Source organism: Myotis daubentonii, chromosome 3 (genome assembly GCF_963259705.1).
Source record: "Myotis daubentonii chromosome 3, mMyoDau2.1, whole genome shotgun sequence".
In the NCBI taxonomy this organism is placed as follows: Eukaryota; Metazoa; Chordata; class Mammalia; order Chiroptera; family Vespertilionidae; genus Myotis; species Myotis daubentonii.
The window spans coordinates 218,031,630-218,057,854 of NC_081842.1; positions in this window are offsets into that span (position 1 = coordinate 218,031,630).

The window sequence follows — 26,225 nt, forward strand, 5'->3', positions numbered from 1 at the left end:
AAAAGCCCGTCCCCCCTGTGGACAGGAGGGCCCGCGGGGAGGGCCTGCGGGGAGGGCGGGGAGGGCCTGCGGGGAGATGGCGGCCACAGCTGCTCCGGAATATGCCCAGCCGTGCCCGCGGACACGGGTGAGAATACGGACCAGAGCAGGCCAGGCCGCTCCTCCAGGGTGCGATGAGAGGCAGGTGATGGAGGTGAGGAGGATGCGCGCCCATGTGGCCCTGCCCTTTGGGGCTCACCCAGGAGGCCACCTGCACCGTGGGGCCGGCAGACCAAGAACAGCCCTTCCCGTGCACCCTGGACCCAGAGCGCCCGCCCTCCTCTCCCAGCGCAGCTGCAACCAGATGCAACTCTTGTTTTAATCCTCATCCACTTTTAGACAGAGAGAGAGAGAGGGAGAGAGAGAAACATCGATGTGAGAGAGAAACATTTGCCTCCCACACACGCCCCAACCGGGAATCAAACCCACAACCTTCCGGTGTGCAGGACAATGCTCAACCCACGGAGCCGCCCGGCCAGGGCCCGATGCAGCGTGCTGTGTGCCCACGAGCCAGACACAGGGCCTGCCCGGCCATGCCTGCTGCAGAAAGACCCAAGACCTGGCGGCTTCCCTCCCTGGAGGGTGCTCGTCCCGTTTCCCATTCATCCGCAGGCGACTCTGAGCACCTACTGCGCGCCAGACGTTGGGCAAGATGCACAACAATCTCTTATGGGAAAGGCCTCTAATTCAAGTTCTTCCAGAAGTTTCTCCGGAGCCTGAGGCTAAAGCTGCCTTTAGCTCAAAAGAATCTGCATGGCACTGAGGCACATGCTGGGGTGACTCGTCTGAACCCCGCAGCGGCCTCCTTCAGCACTCAGGCCCTCTCCCCCCACCCCGTAAGCCCTCCCTTCCTCCCCCCTCCCCGTAAGCCCTCTCTCCCTTGGCCCCCTCCCCACATAAGCCCTCCCTCCCTCACCCCACCCCTGACCCCGCCCCTGGCTGCCGGACCCCCTCCCACCCGCCTGGGGCTGCTGCTCAGCCTCCTGGCTCCTCCTCGGCCCCAGGCCTTGGGCTCAGCTGCCTGGAGAGCCTGCAGGCTGCTCCTCTGGGCCCAAACTCACCCTCGGGGCCTCGTCCACACTCAGGGCTGCAACCACTGGGGTCAGAGCTGCTCAGCCTCCGCGTCAGGCAGGTGCAGACCTCTCTCCTGCTCCCCGGCTCAGGTATTCTGTGCCCCCAGCCCCCCACCTGGCTGTCCCCCCGACATCATCAACTGGACGCCTGCAGCAGGAGCGTCTGCCTCCACCCACCCACAGCCTCCCCCACCATCCAGCTCCATCCTCCCAGCCTCCAAGGCCAGAGTCCTGGAGCCAGCACCATCCCGCCCCCTCACCCCCCCCGACTCCCCCCTCTCCCCTCCCCTACCCATCCAGTCCATAGGAAAGCCCACTGCCCCTACGTCCCAAATCCCCACAGCAGCTTGGCCACAATTGCAGGGACATCGGGAGGACAGGGCCACACACGGCATCAGGCCCGGTGAGGGGCTCCCACGTTCTCGGTGCGCGAGCGGAGGGGACGGGAGACACTCCAGGGGGGCAGGGGAGAGCCGGGTCCGTGCCTGCCTGGCTCTCATCTCAGAGCCCGAGGTCAGTCCCACCGCTGGCCACACACCCCCCGGTCAGAGGGTGGACGCCTTGATCTCGTCACAGTGCAGGGTCAGGAGCCGTGCCCACGGTGCAAGCTCTCGGTGAGGGTACCGCAGAGAGGCCTCCGGGCGCTGTGCCCACGTCTCCAGCCGGTGGACGTTCTCAGGGCCTCGCCAGGTGAGCAGAGGGCTCGTGGGAGCTGCCACCTCAGGGGCGGGGGACCGGGCGTGGCCCGCTGCCTGCAGTCCCCTGGCGGCCTGCCATCGACCGGCTCCGGGGCAGCCTCACGGCGGCGCCCAGGCGTCCTGGCGTCCTGGCATCCTGGCATCCTGGCATCCTGGCATCCTGGCGTCCTGGCGTCCTGGCGTCCTGGCATCCTGGCATCCTGGCGTCCTGGCGTCCTGGCATCCTGGCATCCTGGCGTCCTGGCGTCCTGGCGTCCCCGGTTGCAGAGGCGCCTCTGGCCTCACCGCGAACTCGGGCCGCGCACAGAGCCAGTGTCTGCGGAGGGTTCTCTCTGGGCCCAGACTCCGGCCTCGTTTTACTCAACCGCCGGCAACACCGTGAGACGGGTTCTATGCTGCTCTTCCGTGCCATGGGATACGATGTGATGTTCTATTTTTTAGGAAACTGAGGCCCAGAGCCGTCCCATAAACTAATAAGGGACACAGCGGCCAGTCAAGTCCAGGTCTCTCTTATTTCAAATCAGTGGACCTGACCACTTGGCCAGAAGGACATCGCATGCAGATGCCTTAACTATGTGCCACGTACAGCCCTGGCCGGTGGCTCAGCCGGTTGGAGCGTCATCCCCGTACGCCAGGAAGGTTGCAGGTTCAGTTCCTGGTCGGGGCACATACCTGGGCTGCAGGTTCGATACCTGGTCAGGGCCTGTATGGGAGGCAACTGATCCATGCTTCTCTCTCACATCGAAGTCTCTCTCTCTCTCTCTCTCTCTCTCTCTCTCTCTCTCTCTTTCTCTCATCAATAAGCATATCCTCAGATGAGGATATAAAATATATATATTATATACCACATAATATAAATATGTGTCCATGGAAATAACATGTATATACACAGACATATATACACATAATTCCTCCTCTGCACACATTTGTTCATTACTCTGGGGATTCACTGCAGAGGCCAGAATGATATTATATTATTCAGACAGCTCAGCAGTTTAACTCAAATTATTTTCATAATGATGTTATTTAAATCAGCAGAAGTGTAAAGCCAGGTCTAAACTGCTTATGCTCGTAGCGCGTACGCAACTATAGAAACAAGATCCATTTACAATTCAAAGTCAGACAAAACGATAAAACCCATAAATTCCGAGTGCGCCTCCCCGGGTGCCGCTGGCTGCGGCGAGGGGCCTGCGGGGGGCGAGGGCGAGGGCGCGGGCTTGGTGCCCGGGTGGGTCAGGGCACGCGGGCCTTGGTCTGCAGCGTGAGGGACCGCCAGTGAGCTCAGCATCTCGTCGCCTTCAGCTTTCCTGACAATGAGGCACCTGCACCCATCCGTCCATTATCTTCACCGACTGGCCCACTGACACCAGCCACGCGAGATTCATCGCGGAGACAAACGGTAAACGCTGTCCGGCCTGAAACTCCTCGGCCCGCGGCTGCCGCTCGGTGGCCCCAGGCGGGTCCCGGCGGGCGGCTGAGGCTGCAGGAACCCCGTCCTGAGTAATAGGCAGTGACCTTCACTCTGTGGGGCGCTGGGGGGCACTCACCCCCCCCCCGCCTTTCTCTCTCCCTTGTTCTTCTCGGGGCGCAGAGCAAGGCGGGGTCCCCTTCGCTGGGCACCATCACCACGGAGGACAGAGAACGGAGAACGGAGACCGGAGAACGAAGGCAGAGACGAGACGGAAACCCCGCTCTCTGGGTATGAGGCCGCCCCACCGTGCAGACAGCGGCCCCTACTGCTGGCCGTGACTGTGAACTGAGACACGGCATTTAAACAGGTTCCCGGGACTCAGAGGACTGTGGGAAACCCTCAGACACCACTGCACCCCGAGTCTGAGACGCCGCTCTGCGCCGGGGTGTAACTATGACTCCCCAAGACGCTCACCCCAAAACCTCAAATCAGTGTCCCGGGACCGAGAGGGACGCGTGGGCATGCAGCAGGGGAGGCGCCTGGCCGGAGCGTCTGTGGCCAGAGCTTTGCTCCCAGGACCACGCGGATCCGGTTGGAAAGGATGGACAGGCAGGCGTCCAGGTGCACGGCCCATGGGCTGCGCACAGGGGACCCGGATCACACTGACCTCCAAACAGGTCGAGTCCGCGAGCTGAGCCCGGAGCACCCACGCCAGCCTCCCTCGGCTCCCTGATGCCAGAGACCCCGCCCACGGGCCCGACACCAAGCCCGGGCCTGGGAGGACTGTCACACCCACCTCCTCCCGCGGCCCACGGCGTCCCCACCTGAGACCGGCCCCTCCCTGCACACAGCTCTTCCAGGGCCTTGTGGGCCTCTGTTCATTCTTAGGTGTGCTCTGCACCTCGCTCTTAAACAGAACGGCACGCACGTTTCAGGGAAGCCTGCGCCACCAGCGCCGAGACCCAAACCAGAAGATGCAGCGGGAGAACTCAGAGGAGACAGAATGACGCCGGGAGCGGGAGCGCCGCCCGTGAGGCTGACGGGCTCTGGACGAGACGTGAGGGGCACCGCACCCCAGGAGCGGGAACAGAGCGCTCCTTTGAAGGAGGAAGACGGCCGGAGAACAAGGGTGCGCCTCCAGCAACGAACACTGGGCTCTTGGAAATGGAGTGTGAATAGAAGGAGAAAATGAAGCTAAGGAAATTTCCTAGAAGGTGGAGCAGCGATAGAGGGAGAACACGGCAGGGAGAAGAAGGGAGAAAAAGAGGCTAAACCTGGGAGGCCTGATGTCTTACCGACAAAACTCCAAAAAGGGAGCACGCACAACAATGGGGGGGCATGTTCCCCATGGAAGGGCTTGGGGCTCTCAGCTGACTGGGGCGATGGAGGACCCGGCGAAATAATAGAAAAGGCCAACCCCAGCCCCACGGCAACATTCCAGAGCACGGGGGAATCAGAGATGGTGCCGGAAGCTTCCGGAAGATAAAGCCCATTGTCTACACCCCAGGGACCCACACGGCCTTGGGTTCCTCAGAAGATGTTGGAAGGGCACCTTCAAGGTGTCAAAGGAGAGTCTCCAGGCTACATATCAAGGCCCAGCTGAACTACGACTCCCTGGGAGAGGAAATGATCAGGCTCCAAAAAAATCAGCTCTCATGCCCCCCCCCCTTTTTTAAATAATTCTTTTTTATTTTTTTATAATTATATTGATTTCAGAGAGGAAGGGAGAGGGAGAAAGAGAAACATCAATGCTGAGAGAGTCACGGATGGGCTGCCTCCTGCACGCCCCCTACTGGGGATCAAGCCCACGACCAGGCCTGTGCCCTGACCGGGAATGGAACCGTGACCTCCTGGTTCATAAGTCGACGCTCAACCACTGAGCCCTGCCGGCCGGGCCCACGCCCCCTTTCTTGAAGCTATCCTATATAATAAAAGGCTAATATGCAAATCAACCAAACCACGGAACAACCGGTTGCCATGATGCACACTGACCACCAGGGGGCAGATGCTCAACGCAGGAGCTGCCCCCTGGTGCTCAGAGTGCTCCCACAGGGGGAGCGCCGCTCAGCCAGAAGCCCTGAGCCAGGCTCACGGCTTGGCTTGCGAGTGCAGCCTCTCCTGCCTCCGCAGCAGCGCTAAGGATGTCCGACTGCCCCTAAGCTATCAGTCAGACATCCCCCACAGGCTCCCAGACTGCGAGAGGGCACAGGCCAGGCTAAGGGACCACCCCCCCCCTTCCCAGTGCACAAATTTCGTGCACTGGGCCTCTAGTTAGGAGATAAGCTTTATCAACACCAGGCGTGAGTCACGAGAGCGAGAAGACTCGGGTTCCAGGAAGGCGAGAGCGTCCGAGGGTGGCAGCGGAGAGAATTGCCAGAGAAGGTGAGCGAAGCAACGATGGAGGAGCAGGAAGAAGACTCCGGCGGGGGGGGGGGGGGGGCCGGAAAGATAAAACTGGAGCTGTTAGCCTCCCTGGGATTTTTGAACAAAATACGAGTAAGTTTATGACTCTGGCTGACAGTTTGGGGACACATTCGCGAGAGGTGCACGCAACCCCAGCAAATTAAAACGCGGGCAGTTCCTCATCCCAGGGAAAACCCAAAGGTGATCAGGAAGGGAAATGCAATCACAGAGCCAGGCTGTGGCTCAGCTGTGAATAATAATTACATAATTATGTAAATGCCCAATATTGATCTCACCACAAACGGTGCTGTGGGGAGTGGGGGGGGGGCGGGGGGGAGCGGCGGGCCCTGTCTGTGCTCTGTTGCTGCTGAGCCGGTGCCGGGGTGCAGCGGAGAGAGACTCAAATCCTGATCCTCTCCGCGGGGATTTGGTGGAGAAGCAACTGAAGTGAAAAGGAAACCGTGGGCTGAGCATTTATTTACAACGATCAAGGTCGGACGGAAGCCAGAGTGTGGGGAACCACGGGGCGGACTCGGGGGGCGGGCGAGGAGGGTGGGGGAGACCGGAGCCTGCGATTCTGGTCTAATCTGCGTAGAAGGCGCAGGCTCCCAGAAGGCAGTGTTTGAAGATGGAATGTGAAAAGGAAAGACAGCTCACGTGGCCGGGCGGGCACTGGGAGGCCCTGGGAGAAGGGCGGGGAGAGGGTGGAGGGAGCTCAGAGCCAGGCCACACGGGGTGGTGCCTGGGTGTTCAGAGAGTTGCTGAGAGAGTGGCCGGAGGGTGGGGGGTGGGGGAGGGAGTCTGGAGGGGGGTTTGAGCAGTGCAGAGGGGATGGAGAGGGCCAGCGTCCCAGGTGACTTGGTGACTTGGGGCTGAGCCCCCGTGTGATCTGGGGCTGAGCCTCCTGGCCCTGCTGGGGAGCTGGATGGGGGGAGCTGGGCGACCGGGGGGGGGGGGGGAGAATGTGTTGGCTCTAAGGCTGTTGGCCTGAGTGAATAAGATAGGAGCCGGGGGAGGGATGGTGTGGGCAGGGATGGTCCTGGGCTCGGGCGATGTCTGAGGCTGGGAGACTCTGGGACGGACCCGCAGCCTGCAGGTCTGACCCAACCCCAGGGGGACCAGCCAGAGAATAACGAAGGCCGCCCGGCTGGGCCCCAGCATTGGCGGCGCCTCAGGCTTGGAAGCCAGCGGGCTTGGACAACCACCAGTCCTGGTCCCTTTGGGGTTTTTAACAATAAATCCGCCTCCCCTTGGAAACCGACAAATCCCCAGGGAGCAGGGCCAGCCCCCGGCCAGCTGCCGGCCAGGCTCCCCCCGCGGAGCCCACACCGGCCCCCGGACTCCCAGGGGAGACACGTTTTCGTCACAGCCAGGCGGGCAGTTCGTCATTTCCTGGGACCTCACCTGCGGAGGCCCGGAGCCCTCGCGGAAGACACACGGGTCCCTAGAGGGGCCACGGGCTCCCGCGGGCGCGATTTCCAGGATGACAAGAGCCATGAGGCCGAGGAATCGCCGCGTCGCTACCTAGGTGGCGTCTTAAAGACCCGGGTCTGCTCCCTGCATCTCCCCGGAGCGCGTTTCCTTCCAGGGGCGCAGAGCGGAGCCCCGTTTCATGGGGATGCTCAGCGGCTCCCCGGATGATGCTCCGTGGGATGGAGGGGCACCGCCCACCCTCCTGGTCATGCGTGGGCCCCGTCGAGGGGAGGACGGGCTGCAGAAGGGGGGGAGGTGATGACCAGACGACGAGGCTGGTCAGTCCCGTACGTCACGCTGCGAGCCTCCTAAGGCATTTCAGAGGATGAAGAAGTTGGGGAGACATTTTTGCTGGAACAGCACCCCTTCTCTCCATCCCTCCCCCGAGCACCCCGCTCTCTCCTGGGCTAGCTCCTGCGACGCCGTCTCCGGAGAAGCTATTTCTTCATTACGGGCCATTTCGGGTACTTTTACATCCTCTCCTGCGCTGCCTCAAAGCCAGGAAATGTTTGGGTTTTTTTTTCCCTTTTTGTCACAGTGTCGCTTTCATCTGTGACTCAGATCTTGTGGCCAGAAAGGTGGATAAATGAGCAAAGATACCCCTCTGCACAGGAAAGGAAATTAAAATAAACAGAGCCTGGGAGAGGGGCGCGCGCCCCAGGAGCAGGGCCAGGCGGCGTTCCCAGCCAGTGAGCGCCGGCCTCGCTGTCCCCTGCCCCTGGGCGCTGCCACCCAGCCGCTGGCCGGGAGGGACTCCGCCCCGCACACCCCATGTTCCCCGAGAGAGAGCCATCCCCAGCCGCCACCCAGCGGGCACCAATCCTGCTCCCAGCTCCCGCGGCCATGGCCACGGAACAAAGACACTGTTTTAGGAAATGCCGGTATTTCTCCAAAATCAAAACTAAAAGCCCCTTATTGTGAGCAGCTCTGAGTCCAGGCGACCTGCCTGGTGGCCGGAGCCCGGGACGTGCGAAGCTGGTTCCCGTGATGGCGGGACAGGTGCACCCCGAGGCTGAGCAGCGCTGGGCGTGGCCCCCAAACAGGCAGGCGGCTCCCTCCCCTGAGGCTGTGCTGGTAGGGCGGCCTTGGACACTCGGGGGGACCCTGGGTGCTTTCTGCCGCCATCCTTAACAGCTATAGCTGAGACGAGACCATGGTCCTCGCGAGACATGTGGGGGGCACTCACGCTTCCCTGCCACGGGTGGGGGCCGCCCTGGGCTCACTGTCCAGGGGTACAGCCCCCACCCCGACTTCTGCTGGGGAGAACCACGGCTCCAGTGAATCCGCTCCACGGACACGGACTCGGACACGGTTTTCCACGCATCTTGACCCTGAGGAGAGACACGGCAGAGCCTCCCACGCAAACCTCACCAGCTCAGCCCGCTGCGCAGGCGTGGGAGGCGGGCGAGGTGAAATGTTAGGGCCCCAGGGCGTCGGGGCTCCCTGCACCGCCCACGCACGCCGGCCTCGGTGACGTCCCTTAACTTTCTGTCTTAGTCACGCCTTTTTTTAAATCTGCATTTTATTAATTTCGGAGAGGAAGGGAGAGGGAGAGAGAGAGAGAGAAACATCAATGATGAGAATCATGGATCTGCTGCCTCCTTCACGCCCCCCACTGGGGACCAAGCCCGCAACCTGGGCATGTGCCCTTGACCGGAATCAAACCTGGGATCCTTCAGTCCCCAGGCTGACGCTCTATCCACTGAGCCAAACTGGCTAGAGCGGTCACATGTTTTACTGAAGTGGAAATTTCCAGCTAGCCTGGCAGGGTTGCCATGGTGACCAGAGAAGGATGCAAATAAAACAGACGCGAACAGCACGCGGGGCCGTGTGACGGGCTGTGATTAGTCTTCCTCCCGTTCGCGCTGTGAGCCAACCGCAGGCACGCTTGGTCCAAACGTCCAGCAAGACCGGGCCCCCCTCCCGCACCGTGTGGAGGGCCCTACCTGCCCTCGTGAGTCCTCCTCCTCACTAGAGCACCCTCCCTGGGGGCCTGCTGTGTGCCCGGCGCTGTCACGGACACGAGGGACCCGCCATTCACCGAGGCACACGGTGCCGGACACTTGGAGTTCACGTCGCAGTGGGGAGGATGCGAACTAAGTCGTGAGCGCGGACTTCAGACCCTCCTACGTATCATGGCGGGTCGGACGGTACATAACACCGGGTGGACATGGATGCCGCCCCCCGTGCAGGGTGGGTGGTCCCGGAAGCCTCCCGGGAGGTGGCAGGTACGCTCGTCCGATGAGGAGGGAGTAGAAGGGAGGCTCAGAGAGGCGAAGCCACCTCCGCTCATACAGTGGGCGGTGCGAGCACCGTCAGCCTGGCTGTTCCGTTCCCCCGCCTCCACCCGCCCCTGCTCCACAGACCAGACCCGCAGGTGGCGGCTGTGCTCACTCTGACGTTGACAAAGGCCTTTCCAGGGTCCAATCCCTTCACCGGGAAATGAGGCTTGACCCACGGGTTCCGGTCTAGTGCCAGCAGCCATCAATCCCCTGTTCCTGGGAAGTCACCACAACAGCATGGAGACGGCCGTGCCACACCCGCCCCCTCGGCCTCCCTCTCGGCAAGACCACCAGCCAGGCCCTGGGGAGCCAGAGCCTGTGTCTTCCATGCCACCAGCCGGTAGCACCCAAGGCTCTTCAATGACACCCAGGGCTCTGATGGCACCCAGGACTCTCTGATAGCACCCAAGGCTCTTCAATGACACCCAGGGCTCTGATGGCACCCAGGGCTCCCTGATGGCACCCAAGGCTTTTCAATGACACCCAGGGCTCCCTGATGGCACCCAAGGCTCTTCAATGACACCCAGGGCTCTCCATGGCACCCAGGGCTCTCTGATGGCACCCAGGGCTCTCTAATGGCACCCAAGGCTCTCTGATGGCACCCAGGGCTCTGATGGCACCCAGGGCTTTCTGATGCACCCAGGGCTCTGATGGCACCCAGGGCTCTCTGATGGCACCCAGGACCCTCTGATGGCACCCAGGACCCTCTGATGGCACCCAGGGCTCTGATGGCACCCAAGGCACTTCAATGACACCCAAGGCTCTCCATGGCACCCAGGACTCTCTGATGGCACCCAGGGCTCTGATGGCACCCAGGGCTCTCTGATGGCACCCAGGGCTCTCTGGGCAGCATGCACAAGCCATGGCTGATGAAGTCCTTCATAAACCTCTACTTGGTGGAATGCACCCATTCAACGCATTGGTCTTACGTGCCTGTAAGAGCTGAGACCAAGGCTCTGGTTCCCAGGTTCTGCTCACGAAGGAGCTGTGAGCAGGAATACAGACACACAGACCTGTTCCAAAGAGACGTGACACCAGCCAGGAGGACGGGGTTTGGCCAAGGGGACAACCTGCTGTGAAATGAAACAGCCTGCGTCTCAGAGAGCATGCGGCACAGCCCTAAGGTCCAGCCAGCCAGACTCCAATGTCCCCGCTCGCTAGCCATCACCGAGAATGAAGTTCTCTCTCCCCCAAACTGGAAGTTTGATTTGAACGGCCCTGCGATTCGGGAACAGGCCATGAAGATTGATGACACCCCCGCCGTGCCGGGTGCCCGGTCGGGTCTGATGGGTGTGCTTTCCCTTTATAGATCATCGGTAATAGAACACTTTAATGGCCCTCATAGACGGGCTCTCTCCCTGATGATGAAAAATGCCCATGGCCAGATATGGAGCCCCCAAAACAGGAGGGCGCATATTTCATGAGGCCTGTCAATGGTCAGACCCTAAATAATTCAGTCCCCAGATTAAAATACTTGATGCTCTCAATGTCCTAATGGGATCTAATGAAATGTCCCCAACGCCGCCGTCTTAAAATTAACATCCTTTGAAATTTCGAAATCAATCAGTGGCAATGACACGCGCCGAGTCTAATCTTTTATTGATTTGTGCAGCCACGGAAGGGAAGAGGGAGCCTGGTGAGCCCCACCCCCAGGTTGGCGGATTGCGGGCCAGCGGTGACTCATTCTTTCTGTGTCCTGGTGACAGACACGGCCACTGGGCCTCAAGGCCTGGTCGAGGTCATTCAAGAGGTGGACTGTGGCCAGTCCTGCCTTGCACAGACATTTGAAGACACCTTTCACCCCTGGGGGGTGTGGACTGAGTCACCTGCTGATGCCAGCTCATGGCGGCCCTTTATTGGGAAACAGTCCACTTGCACCCTCAGCCACCACCGGAGTTACCACCGTCTGACTTTATCTCTGTATTCGCGGGAGGTGCACGTCCTTTGAACTCCAACTTTGTCGTCTTACACGTTAACCTTGTTTGTCTTGCCCAGAAAGATGGAAAGCTCAAGGAGGGTAGGGACTGTTTTCTTGTTTATTTGTTTTGTATTGCTAAAGCCCTGGTACCTAAAAAAAAAATGCTTAACAAATAGGTACTCATGGATGGATGGAGAGATGGAAGATGGATGATGGATGAGAGGATGAATGAATGGGTGGATAAATGAAAGGGTGGTGGATGGATGGATGGATAGGTAGGTGGGTGGATGGATGGATGAATGAATGGACAGGTGGGTGGATGGATGGATGGATGGATGAGTAGGTGGGTGGGTGGATGGGTAGGTGAGGGGTAGTTTGGTAGGTGAGTAGATGGGTGGATGGATGAATGGGTGGATGGGTAGATGGATGGATGGATGGATGGATGGGTGGATGAGTAGGTGGGTGGGTGGATGGGTAGGTGGGTGGGTGGATGGATGGATGAATGGACTGGTGGATGGATGGATGGACAGGTGGCTAGTTGATGGATGGATGGTTGGATGGATGGTACATGGATAAATGAGTGCTTCCCTCCTTATATTCTCATCACAGAGAACAGTGTCCAGCAGGCACCTGTTAGTTAAATGAACGAACCGATCTCAATGGCCCACAGCTCTGAGAATTCCCCATCCCTGAGCTGCTGCTGCCTCCACTGTGGCTGGGAACCCTCCTCCCAGCACCCCACTGGCCGGCTGGACTGTGTGCCAGCGCCCGTGATCTCAGGTCCTGTGCGTGTCCCGTGGCCTCACGGACCGTGAACTTGTCCCGCAGCACCCCTGCCTCCCCCGGGGTCCCCCCCTAAGCTCACCGGCACTCCACGGGCAGTAGGCTCCCAGCCTGCCCGCTGAGCCAGGCCTCTGGGAAGAAGCACCCGGGCCGACACAGAGAGAATAGGAAAGGAGCGCCTTGCATAATTCAACCAGGGCCCAGGGACGCCCGGCGCCTCTCACAGGTGTTACGTGCCTGTCGGCTGAAACGCAAAGGAAACATAGAAAATGAGAAACTGCGAGGAGCCTCTGCATGAAGATTACAATCTCCTGGTGATAAAACAGCCTCATGCGTCGGCGTCGAGAGGAAATAAGAAAATCCAGCAAGTAAATTGGAATCTGGTCGGAAGGGCCGGGCGGAATGCAGTGAAAGTGCCGTCCGTCCCGGAGAATATTGAAAGCAGCCGCGGGGGGTGGGGGGTGGGGGGTGGATGGGGGGGGACTGTCCCAGTGGCCGGTCCCGGAAACGGGCTGGCAGCTCTCCTGCCTCACCTCAGGGCGAGGCCCACGCAGGACTCGGGAGAGCGAAGCCTGTGGCCGGACCGCATCACGGAGACCCCACGGAAGACCCACCCGGAGTAAGCGATGCCCGGGGGACCGGGACGCACCCCGGCTGGTGGTGAGCGGAACATGCACAGGCAGGAACCCGGCTTCCAGACACCCCCCGCCGAGCCCAGCGGCCCCCGTCAGCCATGCGTGAGAGCGGGGAGTATGGCCGGCCGTGAGCGCACCTCGGGGGCCGCGGGCCAGTGCCGTGGACGGCGACATCCACTGTCCCGTCCCCAGCAGGCGAGTGACCCCACGCCGCATGGCCGCTTCTCTCTCGGGGTCAGAGACGAGGGATGAGTGCGGTACCTGACTTCTGGGTTACAACTCGTCCCGAGAGAGGCAAGCGCGGCAGCCGAGAGGCCGGGTAGGTGGCTGGGAAGGAGCCGGGAGATGCCGGAGAGATGCTGCCCCCGGACCAGCTGGGGGTGGGCGTAAGGATGGACCCGAGGCTCTGCATTCGCCTCACAGCAGCCCCGTGAGCCCCTGAAAAGGGAATCGGCTCATCCTGCCCCTGGGACTGAACCTGTTGGCTTCCTGTTGTCCCAAACCCCCAAACTCTTCAGCCACCTCACAGGGCCCACAGGTCGGCCCCCAACTCTCTTACCCTCTTTTCCTCCTGCCTCCCTCCCTCACTGCACGGGAGCCAGGCCGGACTCCCTGGGTTCCTCCAACACATGAAGCTCATTCCTGCCCCAGGGCCTTTGCACCTACTCTCCCCGCTGCCTGGCTGCTTCTTTCTTGACATTCAGGTCTCAGCTCAGTTGTCCCCACCTCAGCGGCCACCCTGACCTTCCCCGCTCCGCCCCTCTATCACAGTGTCCTTTTCGTTTTGTTCAAAACACCTTCCATGTGGGCATTTTCCTGCACCACCACCCATCCCTCAACTACAACGGACGCTCCGTGGGCACCGGCGCTCTGGCTGGCTCATTCCCCCAGCACCTGGAGCCGGGCCTGGGCACCCAACAGGCTGCGTAAATATTTGTTTGGCAGGAACACGGGGAACAGAGCAGGTGCGCGGCCTCCAGCGCAAACACGGCTCTGGGGCCTCTCGCAGTTCCACCTGCCAGCAGGCCATTCGCCCAACAGCAGAGACGCCAGATGGCAGGTGAGCGACACCCACCTCCTCCCGCAGGTGGTGCACGCAGAGCCTCCGGGCTCACAGCTACCTGGGCCCGGGAGGTGCCATCACCAGGATGAGTGACTCAGGGAACACAAGCCTGTGCCTTGGGTCTCCTCCCCGCCCCTGTCCCTTCCCCGCCCCCAGGGCCGCCCTCCAGGCTTTGGGGAGCAGGAGAGCCCCGCCCATCCTGCCAGCTCAGCCCCGCCCATCCTTCTGGCTCAGCCCCGCCCATCCTGCCTGCTCAGCCCCGCCCATCCTGCCGGCTCAGCCCAGCCCATCCTGCCTGCTCAGCCCCTTTGGATGCCCCCAGCTGAGGGTCCCAGGGATGAGGACCTGCCTTGTGCACCGTCCACAAACAAAGCCAGAGGAGGCCCAGGCCCCGGCTATGGGAGAGGAGACAAGGACAGCCCCGGGCACGTTCAGCGGGAGGTGGGGGTGAGGACAGCGAGGAACTGGTCAGCCCGGCTGCCCTGGGCTGCCCTGGACGCCCCGCTGGACGCCAGCTCCCCTCGGGGCTGAGGTGAGCGTCCGGCTCCCCTGGGGGCGCTGTTCAGCCCCGAGCCCAGGCCCCACAGGGTCACACCTCTAAACAGGGCCCGGCCATTCACGGGGGTGGAGTGAGGGCAAGTGGGGCATCTAGTGCCCTGCGGCTCGAGCACATGGAGAGCAGGGGGTCCCCGTAGAGGGATGGGCCGTGTTCACTCCGTGGCCTGGGCCGTGCTTCTCCTCCCAAGAGGCCTGCTCAGAGGTGAAGTTCTGGGCAGGACGGCCAGCGTCTGCAGGCCATTCTGAGCCCCTGTTATTCCTTCCAACTGTATGTGAAACCAGCTTCACACATATATGTGTGGGGGGAGAGGAGACATGAATGAGTTCAGACATAAGAAGCCCGAAAACCACACCAGTCCCACCATCAACTCATCACACCGTCACCGCCCTCCCCCACCGGAGGCCGCTGGAGTGCCCCCCCCCTGCAGACCCCCCAGACGCCCACCGGGAGCGCCCTGGCCTCCCCTGCACCCTCTGCCCCCACCTTTGTGGGAGCTCCGCCCCCTCCTCTAACCCACCATGAACCGTGAGTGACAGGGCGATGACAAGAACGCTGATCAGAATAACTAGATCCAATCACCCACCGGCCACCGAGGGCCCGAGAGCACAGCACCTGCCCCAAGCCCAGGACGTGGCAGCGGCTGGGACAGGCCTGCGTCCTGCGGCCCTGCAGGTGACATTCCAGCCACAGGAGGGACAGCGACGCCACCGGCCTGGCTGGAGCACTCGCCACCCGCCGGCATCGTGTGTAAGTACCTTCGCGTCCCCCGCGGGCCTCCAGCAGGTGCTGGCGGGGGGAGTCCGGGCACACGGCGGGGCGGCCAGCAGCCTTGCTCGGGTCTGGGGTCAGTGCCCACAGCCGGCCACCCCCCCCCCGGGGAGCAGCCCGGGAGCAGGGACATTGAGGCCCTGGCATGTGCACGGTCCCTCAAGGAGCTGAGACAGGCACGTGGGTGGACAAACCTGAAAAATCTCTAGAAAGAACCCAGAGGTGTTGCTCAGTGGTGAGCGTCGGCCTATGAGCCAGGAGGTCACGGTTCAATTCCTGGTCAGGGCACTTGCCTGGGTTGCGGGCTCCATCCCCAGTGGGGGGCGTGCAGAGGCAGCCGATCCATGATTCTCTCTCATCACTGATGTTTCTCTCTCTCCCTCTCCCTTCCTCTCTGACATCAATGAAATATCTATACATTCCTAAATCTCTAATGAATGCATTTTCCCAAGTGGAATGTTCCCGTCACTGCTGTTCAAGCCACGAGAGCGAGAAGCTGGGATTGTGGGGGCCGAGGGATGCGGCGGCTCCTCTTGGGGCGCTGGCTCTCACGGGCGACGCCCATCACGGTCTCCCGGTGAGAGGGCGGGAGGCTGAGCACTGCAGCCGCCTGAGCCATGGCCGCATGATGGTGCAGGAAGGCGCCGTGACTCGCCAGGCGCGAATGGCACCCGCTCAGCGACCAGGACGCTGCAGGGACCATCTCCTGAATGGAGTGGGAGCGGCGGTGCCAGCGAACACTGTGCGTGTCCGTGTAAATGTCCGCGGGCGGCCCGTGGGAGAGGCAGCCGCGTGGACACGGGTGTGGATGCGTCTGCGTGAGGGACGCCCAGCGCTGAAGGGGCTCCACTCGGAAGCGCTGTGCGGCCGGCGCTCGGGGGGCGATCCCGCAGGTGAGGAGCGGGACGGGACTGTCCCCCTGGAGTCAAGGGCTCCCTTTGATGTGGGGCCACGGAGCATCCGAACGACACCGGCCTGGACGAGGCGACAGCTCTCCAGGAGGACGTCCAGCTCCGGAATGAACCGAGCGGAGCAGAAATCCCACCCCAGAAACAGTGACCGCAGGGCGACGTCGGGCCTGGCCGGGCCCCAGGGAACCCCACGGTGTTTCTACTCCGGCCGCCCTGCTGAGCGCAGATCCTCAATTCTGGACCGAAACAGGCTCGTTGGCCCAATGGGCAGGGCCAGGCGCCTGGGATGAAGTCCGCTGTCCTCCGCCGCCACCCCGGGCCTGGGGCCGCCATCCGGCTGGACGCTTATGTCAGGACCGAGCCTTGTCCACAGAGCAGCCTCTTCTCCCCGCCCCACGCTCTCCCCGCCCCCAGGCCTTCACCACCCGACGCCCGAGGCTGTGGGGTGTGCCTGTAAGTATATCAGTTCTCTGGTTTCTCTCTCCTCGGCCCCCACCCCCACAGGGAGGTCCGTCCCTCTGTTCCATGCCTCGTACTTTGTTGGTCAATTCACTTTGTTCATTAGATTCCACAGATGAGTGCGATCATGTGATATTTGTCTTTCTCTGACTGGCTTATTTCACTCAGCATAACAGTCCAGGTCCCTCCATGCTGTGCCGAGGGAAAGGGAGCCCTCTTGTTTACAGCTGCGTAGATTCCATTGTGTAGATGTCCCACAGCTTTTCATCCACTCTCTGCTGATGGGCACTCGGGCTGTTTCCAAATCTTAGCAATTTTTTTTTTTTTTTTACTCCAGAGAGGAAAGGAGAGGGGTGAGAGATAGAAACATCAATGATGAGAGAGAATCATTGATCGCTGCCTCCTTCATGTCTCCTGCTGGGGATAGAGCCCACAACCCAGGCATGTGCCCTTGACCAGAATCGAACCAGGGACCCTTCAGTCCACAGGCCAACTCTCCATCCACTGAGTCACACCAGCCAGGGCCAAATCTTAGCTATTTTTAATTGAGGCAAAATTCGCATGACACAAAGTTAGCAACCATTACCCTAGGAGGTCATTCAGGGTCATTCCGTGCTCGAGGCGTCACCACTAGCTCACGCCGAGGTCATCGCATCGCCTCGAAAGGGGCCCTGGACCCGCTGAGCGTCAGGCCTCGCCCAGCCATGGTGAGCACCTGCCGCTGTCCCCTCTGCGGGCGGACGAGCCATCTGAGTGGACATCACGGTGTCCCCTTCCCGTCGCTTCCCCCCCTCAGCACCACGTCTCCACGGCCCCCCCATGCGGGCGCACAGCGCCCAAGACCCCTGGGGTGTCCTGAGCAGCCGGGTGACGGGAACACCCCTTCTGTGATTATTTGTCTCTTGGCCTCATTCCTGGAAGCCCTTAGAGCCCTAAGAACGAGGCCGAGGTCTCCTACAAATTACAAGTCTCTGCCCACCACACCCGAGTTGATGCTAATGAGGAGGGGGCTGGTTGCCAGGGCAACAACCAGGTAATTAGTCCCACCCCACCCCCCACCCCCGCCCCTGGCTTCCAGGGAGGGGAGAGGGGCAGCAGGTTGAACCCATCATGACAGCCTGTGAGTTAAGCAGTCGTGCTGTGTGATGAAGCCGCCGGAAAGATGGGGTGGAGAGCTTTGGGGTGGGGGCTCCCCCTGCCGCGCTGGGCTCAGACCTCCCGGGGACCACAGCTCCCGCCTCGGGGCCTCACCCGTCCCGCTTCCTCGGGCTGCTGACTCGTCTTTCCGTGTCCTCAGTCGTGAACTGGTAACCCGGTGAGCAAGTGGGTGTCCTGCGCCCTTGGCCTTCCTAGCAGATGAACGGGGCCGAAGGGGCCGTGGACCTCGGACTCACAGCCAGAGCAGGTGGCACCTGGCCTGAGGCTGGCGTTGGCAGTGGGGGCGGCCGGGGGCCTGAGCCCTGCCTGGGGTCGGGGGTACCTCAGGTGGAGAGTGGGGCTGAGTAGAATTGTAGGGCACCCCGCAGGCTTGCGTGGTCCTGTGGGGAACCCCTCCTGCCCCACACGGGTTGGCATTGGTGACCAGAACCCCGAGTTAGCGTCACGGCCCCGGAGCGTCCCCTCCCCTGTCCAGCGGGCACGGCCCCGTCCCCACACCGCAGCTCTTACAGTAGCAGCAGGAAACGCCAACCTTTTAAGAGCGAAGAAATGAGGGGTTAACACCCCCAGATGCACCGTGCAAGCTTCCCGAGGAGCCGTCCCATCAGAGGCCGCGGCGCACACGCTCGGGAGAGCCAGCGGGAGGAGGACGGGCTCCGTGTCTGGAAATTGCACTCTTGTCCCGGCCGCGGGCGCTCCGTCCCCCACACGCACTGCGGGCGCGTGGACCCAGCCCGTTGTGCGCGGCGCAGCCGGTCATAGCTCCGCCGCGGCCCCCGCGTTTAGGGAAGAATCACAGTCCTTCGAAGGATAATCACCATTTTAATCTCAACGCGGCCGTCGGAGCAAATCGCTTGGTAAGTAACCGGCTTCCTGTGAGCCTAAGGGGCTGCTGTGGGCCGGGAGCCACTCTGGCCTGTTCAGTGTCTGCAGGGCGGGCGGTGGGGTGGGGGGTGGGGGGCAGGTCTGCACGGCGGGGGCCACGGGGCCAGGTCTGCTCCTCCCGGGGCTGGACAGCTGGGGTGCCCCGCTCCTTGCCTGAGGCCCACATGGCAGCGTCTTCAGCATCTTTTCTCTGATCATCGCTCTCTCGTTCGCAGAGAGGGAGGAGGGAGAGGGGAAAGATGGGACCGCCCTGCTCAGAGCTGCCCTGCAAACAGAAGTCGGGGTACAGGCAAGGACCACCTCCAGAAGCACAAGACCCCCAGGGCTCTGGAGAGAGGAAGAGAGAGAGGAAGAGGAAGAGAGAGAGAGAGAGAGAGAGAGAGAGAGAGAGAGAGAGAGAGAAAGGAAAAGAGAGAGAGACGAGAGAGAGGGAGAGAGAGAAGAGAGAGAAGGAGAGAGAGAGGAGAAGAGAGAAGAAGAGAGAGAGGAAGGGGGGGGAGAGAGACAGTAAGCATGAGGGCCCCTAAGACAGAAGCAATGGTTTCTTGTTTGTTTTTAATCCTCACCAGAGAACATGTTTCTTAATGATGAGAGAGAGAGAGAGAGAGAGAGAGAGAGAGAGAGACATCAGCTGCCTCCTGTGTGCCCCTGCCCTGGGATGGATCCGTAACCTGGGCCTGTGCCGTGACCAGGACTCACACCCGAGACCCTTCAGTGCATAGGATGACGCTCCAACCAACTGTGCCAGCCACACAGACAGGGCTGGAGCGATGGCTCTGAAACCCAATCTGGGCGGGTTCTGCCGTGGGCTGTGGGTCACACAAACCCACCACGGAGCCCCGTGAGGGGGGGGGGGGGCAGCAACGGCTGAGTGCCCGGGGCCACCCCCCTGACTCCGTCCAGGGCTTCGACCTATGGCCTCAGGCCTGCGGAGCAGGGCCCCTCCCTGGCCGCTGTCCAGGACCCAGTGGGGTCAGGGTTCAAGCAGGCGCCCGCAGACACTGTTGCCGTTTAGAGCTTCGGGTCCGTGTGGGCCAAGGTCGCATCGCTCCGCGCACTCGCTCAGGGTCCCAGGCTGCGCCCGGCGAAGCTGCTGTTTGCCCAACACCGAGAAGCCGGCAGGAAGCTCACGGCGATGAAGTCGGGGTAACAGCGCGCGCCCCTTCTGCAAACTGCCGCACGAAGGAGACGAAGGCGGGCACCTGAGGATCCCGCCTCCCCCGCGGCTGCTGCTCCCCGCACCCCGGCCGGGCCGGCCGCGCAGGTGCTGGCCCTCCAGGCCTAACACAGACACGGAGGAGCGTCAGGGACAGTGACCCCGGCCCTGTCTTCCCAGGAGGCAGCGGCAGGGGCGTCTTTCTGATGCTGACGATTCACCATGAGGCTTGATGAGTCCTCAGCGACACATCCCAAACCCGCTCCCCCCAGGACCGCTCCCAGGCAGGGGCGGGGGGCTTCCTGATGGTGGTGGAGCGGGAGTCAGATAAGGGACCGTCCGTGACGCCTGTGATAGCCAGGTCCCCCCGAGGGGCGGGAGGGCACCTGGGCCCCGCTTCTGCTGGGGTTCCGCACAATTGACCGTGACACGTCCCGCTTCCCAGGAGTTCATGACCCAGAGCCGGGCGAGAGGCAGACACTCCGCAAGCGATCAAACGGTGGCTGTCGGGAAGCTGTGGGGCCGGAGCCTGGGAGAGAGACGGTGGGAGGAGCGTCGATGGCTGGGGACCCCTCTGACCCCCTGCTCCTCCTCGGTGAGAACAACAGGACACTCCGGGTGACCAGCGGGGCCTGGTTTGCTCCCCAGTTTAACCCCCGAAGTGCCACGGCCCCCCAGGAAGTCAGTCCCAGGCCCTGGGAAGGTCGGCCACCTGCTTTCCATATCTCCCCCCAGCAGTGCGGGCGCATCCGGGAGGCACGGGGTGGCTGTCTCTCTGAGGCCGCTCCGGCCTCTCCTTCCTCCAAGCGCGCTTCCCACCAGGCACCCGCTGGTCTCCTCCCCGCCCCAATCCTTGCAGTTCCCCACCCTGGATGCACGGGCCCCTGGACCCCACCTCCCTCCTTCCCTCCCTCTTCCCAAACCACCCCGGTACCTGCCCCTGGGCCAGTCCCCCAACAGGTCTCAGCCCAGAGGCTCGGCGGGAGGCACGCCTTCAGCATCTGGGGGTCCCCTGACGCGGCAGCGGAATCGGAGCGAACACCGCGGGGCCCGCCCCCAACAAGCTGTTCACGGGGCATCATCTTCGAGGGGCTCCCCTCACAGCTGCGGGGCCTGGGGTGCCGACAGCAGCAGTGGGGTGCGGGGAGGCGAGGACCCCGGTTCTGCAAGGCCCCAGGGTCCGGCAGCAGTCCTATGGCAAGACCTCCGTTTCCCGGAGCCTGAGCCGTGGGTGACAGCCGTGAGCTGGGGGACCGGATTCGCAGCTCAGGTGACCCCACCTGCACAGGCTCAGAGCCCGAGGTGGGGGCCACGCCCGGACGTCTCATCTGTGGACGACCCTGCCGCACGTGCACCCCCTTCTCGCTCTGTCCACTGGGGGTCCTACAGCCCCCCCGCTCTTCCAAATGTATGTGTGATCCTGGGGGTGCCTGGCTGCTCCAGTTTGCATTTCAGTTCGGAGTGATGGGGGTAGGGGCGGCCCTCTGCCTCCCCCAGCCTCAGTCCCACTCTCCTGACCTGCACTTCACCCCTCCCTTCTCCCTCTCTCTTAGCGAGACTTGGAGGCGCTAGGCCCCACCCCAAGGCCATGTGGGAGGGTGAGCCTTGGGGGGGGGGGTTCCCTCCCCTCGTCGCAAGGAAGCCCCTCGGATCCTATGACAGAACCCTGGTCCGTGCCGAGCTCTCTGGCTCCTGCGAACGGAAACCAAATCTGGAACATCTGGAATATTCCCTTGCTACGTTAAATATTCATCCTCTTACTCTCCAGCAACACCGTGCATTTCCCCCAAGTTTACAGAAAAGATAACAACAGTAATGCAGTCCTCCCGACAGCGGCGGGAAAGTGTGAGCAGCCCCGTGAATGTCACCACCGCGTCGTCTCGCAGCCCGCTCGCCACTGAGCTATGTTCCCGGCATTAGGCAGATGCGAGAGCGAGAGGCCTGTCACCGGGAGGTAATTGTCCTTGCACATAATCCCGTCTGGATGGAGCCGAGCAGCCCCAACTTCATTAAGTGCAAAGCCTCTACCTGAGAAAATCAATCGCAGCCTAAATCATAAAGACAAAAATCAATGCCGATCACACATTCCAGGCCTCAACGAGGGCCGGGGAGCGGGGGGATCCTCACTCAGGACGGAGCCCTGCACCCCAGGAGCCAAGACTGCGGGCGTGGCCAGGGGACAGGACACACACGGGCTTTGAAAACCGAATCAGCAGAAGCCTCATCAAGAGAAGAGAGGACATAAAAGGCACCACGCGACATTGATTTATTCAGATGTTAATTGAGCAGCTACTGCGTCCCAAGTCACAGCGAGGTCCGGGGTTCAAGATAAGTGACTCGGCGTCTGATCTCCTGGGGCTTTTGGTGGGCAGATGGGCGGACCCAAACTTGGCCTGAGTGAGGCTGGGAAATGCAGAGGGCCTCGTATATAGAGGTGGAGGGAAGGGGCAATTTTCATTTTTTTTGTGTGTGTGGTAATAGTTAAAGCTTTTTTGTTTAAATTCTTTATTGTTTAAAGTATTACATAAGCCTTCTTTTTCCCCCATTGACCAGTCCCCGGCCACCCCCAGCACATGCCCTCACCCCCCTCCTCCACCCCGGGAAGGGGCAATTTGCATTGGGTCTTGGAGGATGAATAGGAGGTTGCCAGGAAAATGTTCCTTCCTAATAGTGTTGGGAGGGATTGTTTTTCTCTGAGGGCACATTGTGTGTGTGTGTGTGTGTGTGTGTGTGTGTGTGTGTGTGTGATGCCTGACAAATGTGGATTCCCTGAGTCGGCACAGAAGGCGTGATGGCCAACATCCAGTCACCGTTTCTAGGCAGTTCTTTGTGGCCCTGCGTAGGAAGTGAGTGGGTCATACCAGAAAGACACGGCGATCCCCTTGGCACGTCTCCCTGAAACCTGGAATTGAAACTAAGCTGGCACCTGCTTCTTTCTGGGGGGCTTCTTGATGAGCCCCAAAAGTGTCAGGGCCCGGATCCTGGTGGCGGACTCGGTTTCTCCCTGTTTCCCTGCTCTCCTAGATTGAGTTCCTGGGGGAGGTTCCTTCCTCCCCTCAGTCTTCATGTGGGGAGCCAGGGGCTGAGCCGGGGGCCAAGACACAGACCCTCATAGAGGCCAGTCCTGGGTCAGGGGTGAAACAAACGTGGAAGGATGCCTGATCCACGGTGGGGAAATCAGGACAGGCTTCCCGGTGGAGGTGCCTTCCACAGGGTTCCTGACTCTGGAACTACCTGGGTCAGAGTGGGTGGGGGCAGGGCATTCACGGTAAATGGCTAAACCATAGAAAGGGTATTTCCCACCCTCAGCCCCTTGCTTACTTGGCACACTGTCCCGGCCCCTTGTTCCCATGGCAACTCGGAGGGGTAAATGGCAGCATTTTAAGGAGAAAGAAAGCAGCTTGGAAAATGCAAGTCAGTTTTCCAGACCCACACAGTGGGGGAGGGGCCGAGTCAGGACTAACACCTGGGCCAGGTGCACCTCCAGGTTAGGGTTAGGGTCAGAGTCAGGGTCAGGGATAGGGTTAGGATTAGGGTCAGAGTCAGGGTCAGGGTCAGGGATAGGGTTAGGATTAGGGTCAGAGTCAGGGTCAGGGTCAGGGATAGGGTTAGGATTAGGGTCAGGGTCAGGGTTAGGGTTAGGGATAGGGCTAGGATTAGGGTCAGGGTCAGAGTCAGGGTTAGGGTTAGGGATAGGGTCAGGGTTAGGGTTAGGGTTAGGTGCACTGCTGGGTAACAGAGAAGCAGGAACGCCCTGGCCAGTGTGGCTCAGTGGTTGGGCATCACCCCATGCACTGACGGGCTGATTGCCTGTTCCATTCTCAGTCAGGGAACATGCTGGGGTTGCAGGCTCAGTCCCCAGTGGGGGACATGCTGGAGGCAGCTGATTAATGTTTTGCTCTCACATCAATGTTTCTCCCTCTCCACCTCTCCCTTCCTCTCTCTCTGAAAATCAATTTAAAGAGAGAGAGAGAGAGAGAAGCAGGAGGAAGGGTCTGAGACAAGGGACAGGGAGACCAGTCCTGGCTGAGCCTCTGAATGGTCTCGGCCAAGGAGACAGGAGAACCCTCACCCCAAAGGGCAGGGTCCCCTCCGTCCTCACAGCAGGGGCAGGATCCGGTAGGAAGGACACGCCAGCTGCCGGCCTCCCACGTCAAACAGCCACCTGCCCGGGCACCTGTAAACATTTACTGAGCACCTACTGCGCGCAGGGCCACAAAGGGGAAGCAGTCGCCATAATTCCTGGGCCTTTGCTACTCGGTGCGGGTCGCTGGGCCGGTACAGGCACTGCCTCCCGCCCCAGCCCCGGCCCCGGCCGCACGGAATCAGAATCTGCACCTGTACCAGGTCCCAGGGGTCGGCGCACAGGAGAGGGTGACCCTGCCTGGGGGGCGGGGCGGGCAGCAGGGGTGACCCCGTGGAGGGTCTGGGTGTATCCTACGCTGTGAGCTATGCAGACTTAATCTCACTGAACACCCGAAGGGCAGCCCCCGGTCCCGAGGTCCCACGGGGGAAAGGGATCGGTGGGTGGGTGAGGGCCGCAGGGACCAGGTGTCCCGGGCCAGGGGGAGCTGGGGAGGTGCGTCCAGGCAGAGCTCCCTGGGCTGAAGGCGGCCACTCAGCCACTGGGATTTCGGAGGGGCTCCCAGCCCAGGGACCGCGGCCATCATGGGACCTGGAGAAAGGGGTGCAGGTCCCACCCCCACCCCCAGTGCAGAGGAGGGTCCAGCCACACCCCCAAGTCAGCAGCTCACAAGGGCAGGAGGGAGACTTGAACCCAGGATTTAGGGTCCCAAGCCTGCTCCCTTCCTGGGTCCCAGCAGCTGAGGAGCGAGCACCCCTTTGACCGTGTGCACCCGATCTCGTCCGGCCCTGGCCCACCAGCCATGGGGGGCGGGGGGAGGGACACGTTTGCTTGACCGCTGTACCCGACTCCACCCATAGCAGGCGCTCACCCCTGTCTGTCGGATACACAGATAGATTCAATAGCCCATCACCGAGCCAAGCAGGAGCCCTCGTTGGACGGGGCGGATGCCGGTCCCCGGAGAGGGCAGTGGCCAGCAGGGTCACACGGGGCTGCCCGGCAGAGCTCGGTTTCCGCGTCCCGCTCTCCCTGCCAAATGGGAAAAGAAAATGCAGCGCTGGCTGGCGGGGAAGGCCCGGTGGTGCGACTGACTCACCGGCGCGAGCAGAACTGGGTTAGGATGAGTGATGATCAGGCGGGATCCGGGCCCAGAGCTCAGAGCACAGGCCCTGTGGCTGGGACAGGGAGCTCTTCCCTGATGCCTGGTCCCTCCTCTGGGAGCTCTGCTCCCCACCGAGGCCAGCTGCAGGGACAGGCCAGCTGCAGGGACAGGCCAGCTGCAGGGACAGACCAGCTGCAGGGACAGATCAGCAGCAGGGACAGGCCAGCTGCAGGGACAGGCCAGCTGCAGGGACAGATCAGCTGCAGGGACAGGCCAGCTGCAGGGACAGGCCAGCTGCAGGGGACAGGTCAGCTGCAGGGACAGGCCAGCTGCAGGGACAGGCCAGCTGCAGGGACAGATCAGCTGCAGGGACAGGCCAGCTGCAGGGACAGGCCAGCTGCAGGGACAGGCCAGCTGCAGGGGACAGGCCAGCTGCAGGGACAGATCAGCAGCAGGGACAGGCCAGCTGCAGGGACAGGCCAGCTGCAGGGACAGATCAGTAGCAGGGACAGGCCAGCTGCAGGGACAGGCCAGCTGCAGGGGACAGGTCAGCTGCAGGGACAGGCCAGCTGCGGGGGACAGATCAGTAGCAGGGACAGGCCAGCTGCAGGGACAGATCAGTAGCAGGGACAGGCCAGCTGCAGGGACAGGTCAGCTGCAGGGACAGATCAGCTGCAGGGACAGGCCAGCTGCAGGGACAGGTCAGCTGCAGGGACAGATCAGCTGCAGGGACAGGCCAGCTGCAGGGACAGGCCAGCTGCAGGGACAGATCAGCTGCAGGGACAGGCCAGCTGCAGGGACAGGTCAGCTGCAGGGACAGATCAGCTGCAGGGACAGGCCAGCTGCGGGGGACAGATCAGTAGCAGGGACAGGCCAGCTGCAGGGACAGGTCAGCTGCAGGGACAGGTCAGCTGCAGGGACAGATCAGCTGCAGGGACAGGCCAGCTGCGGGGACAGGCCAGCTGCAGGGACAGGCCAGCTGCGGGGACAGGCCAGCTGCAGGGACAGATCAGCTGCAGGGACAGGCCAGCTGCAGGGACAGGCCAGCTGCAGGGACAGATCAGCTGCAGGGACAGGTCAGCTGCGGGGACAGGCCAGCTGCGGGGACAGGCCAGCTGCGGGGACAGGCCAGCTGCAGGGACAGGCCAGCTGCAGGGACAGATCAGTAGCAGGGACAGGCCAGCTGCAGGGACAGATCAGTAGCAGGGACAGGCCAGCTGCGGGGACAGGCCAGCTGCGGGGACGACTGAGGGTCCACCTCGGGGAGGGGGCGCCATGCCACGAGCTCAGTCCTCTGGTTTGCTTTGTCCCCGTGTGGCCTCGAGCAGGAACCACACACTCCCGGCCTCAGTTTCCCTCGGTTTA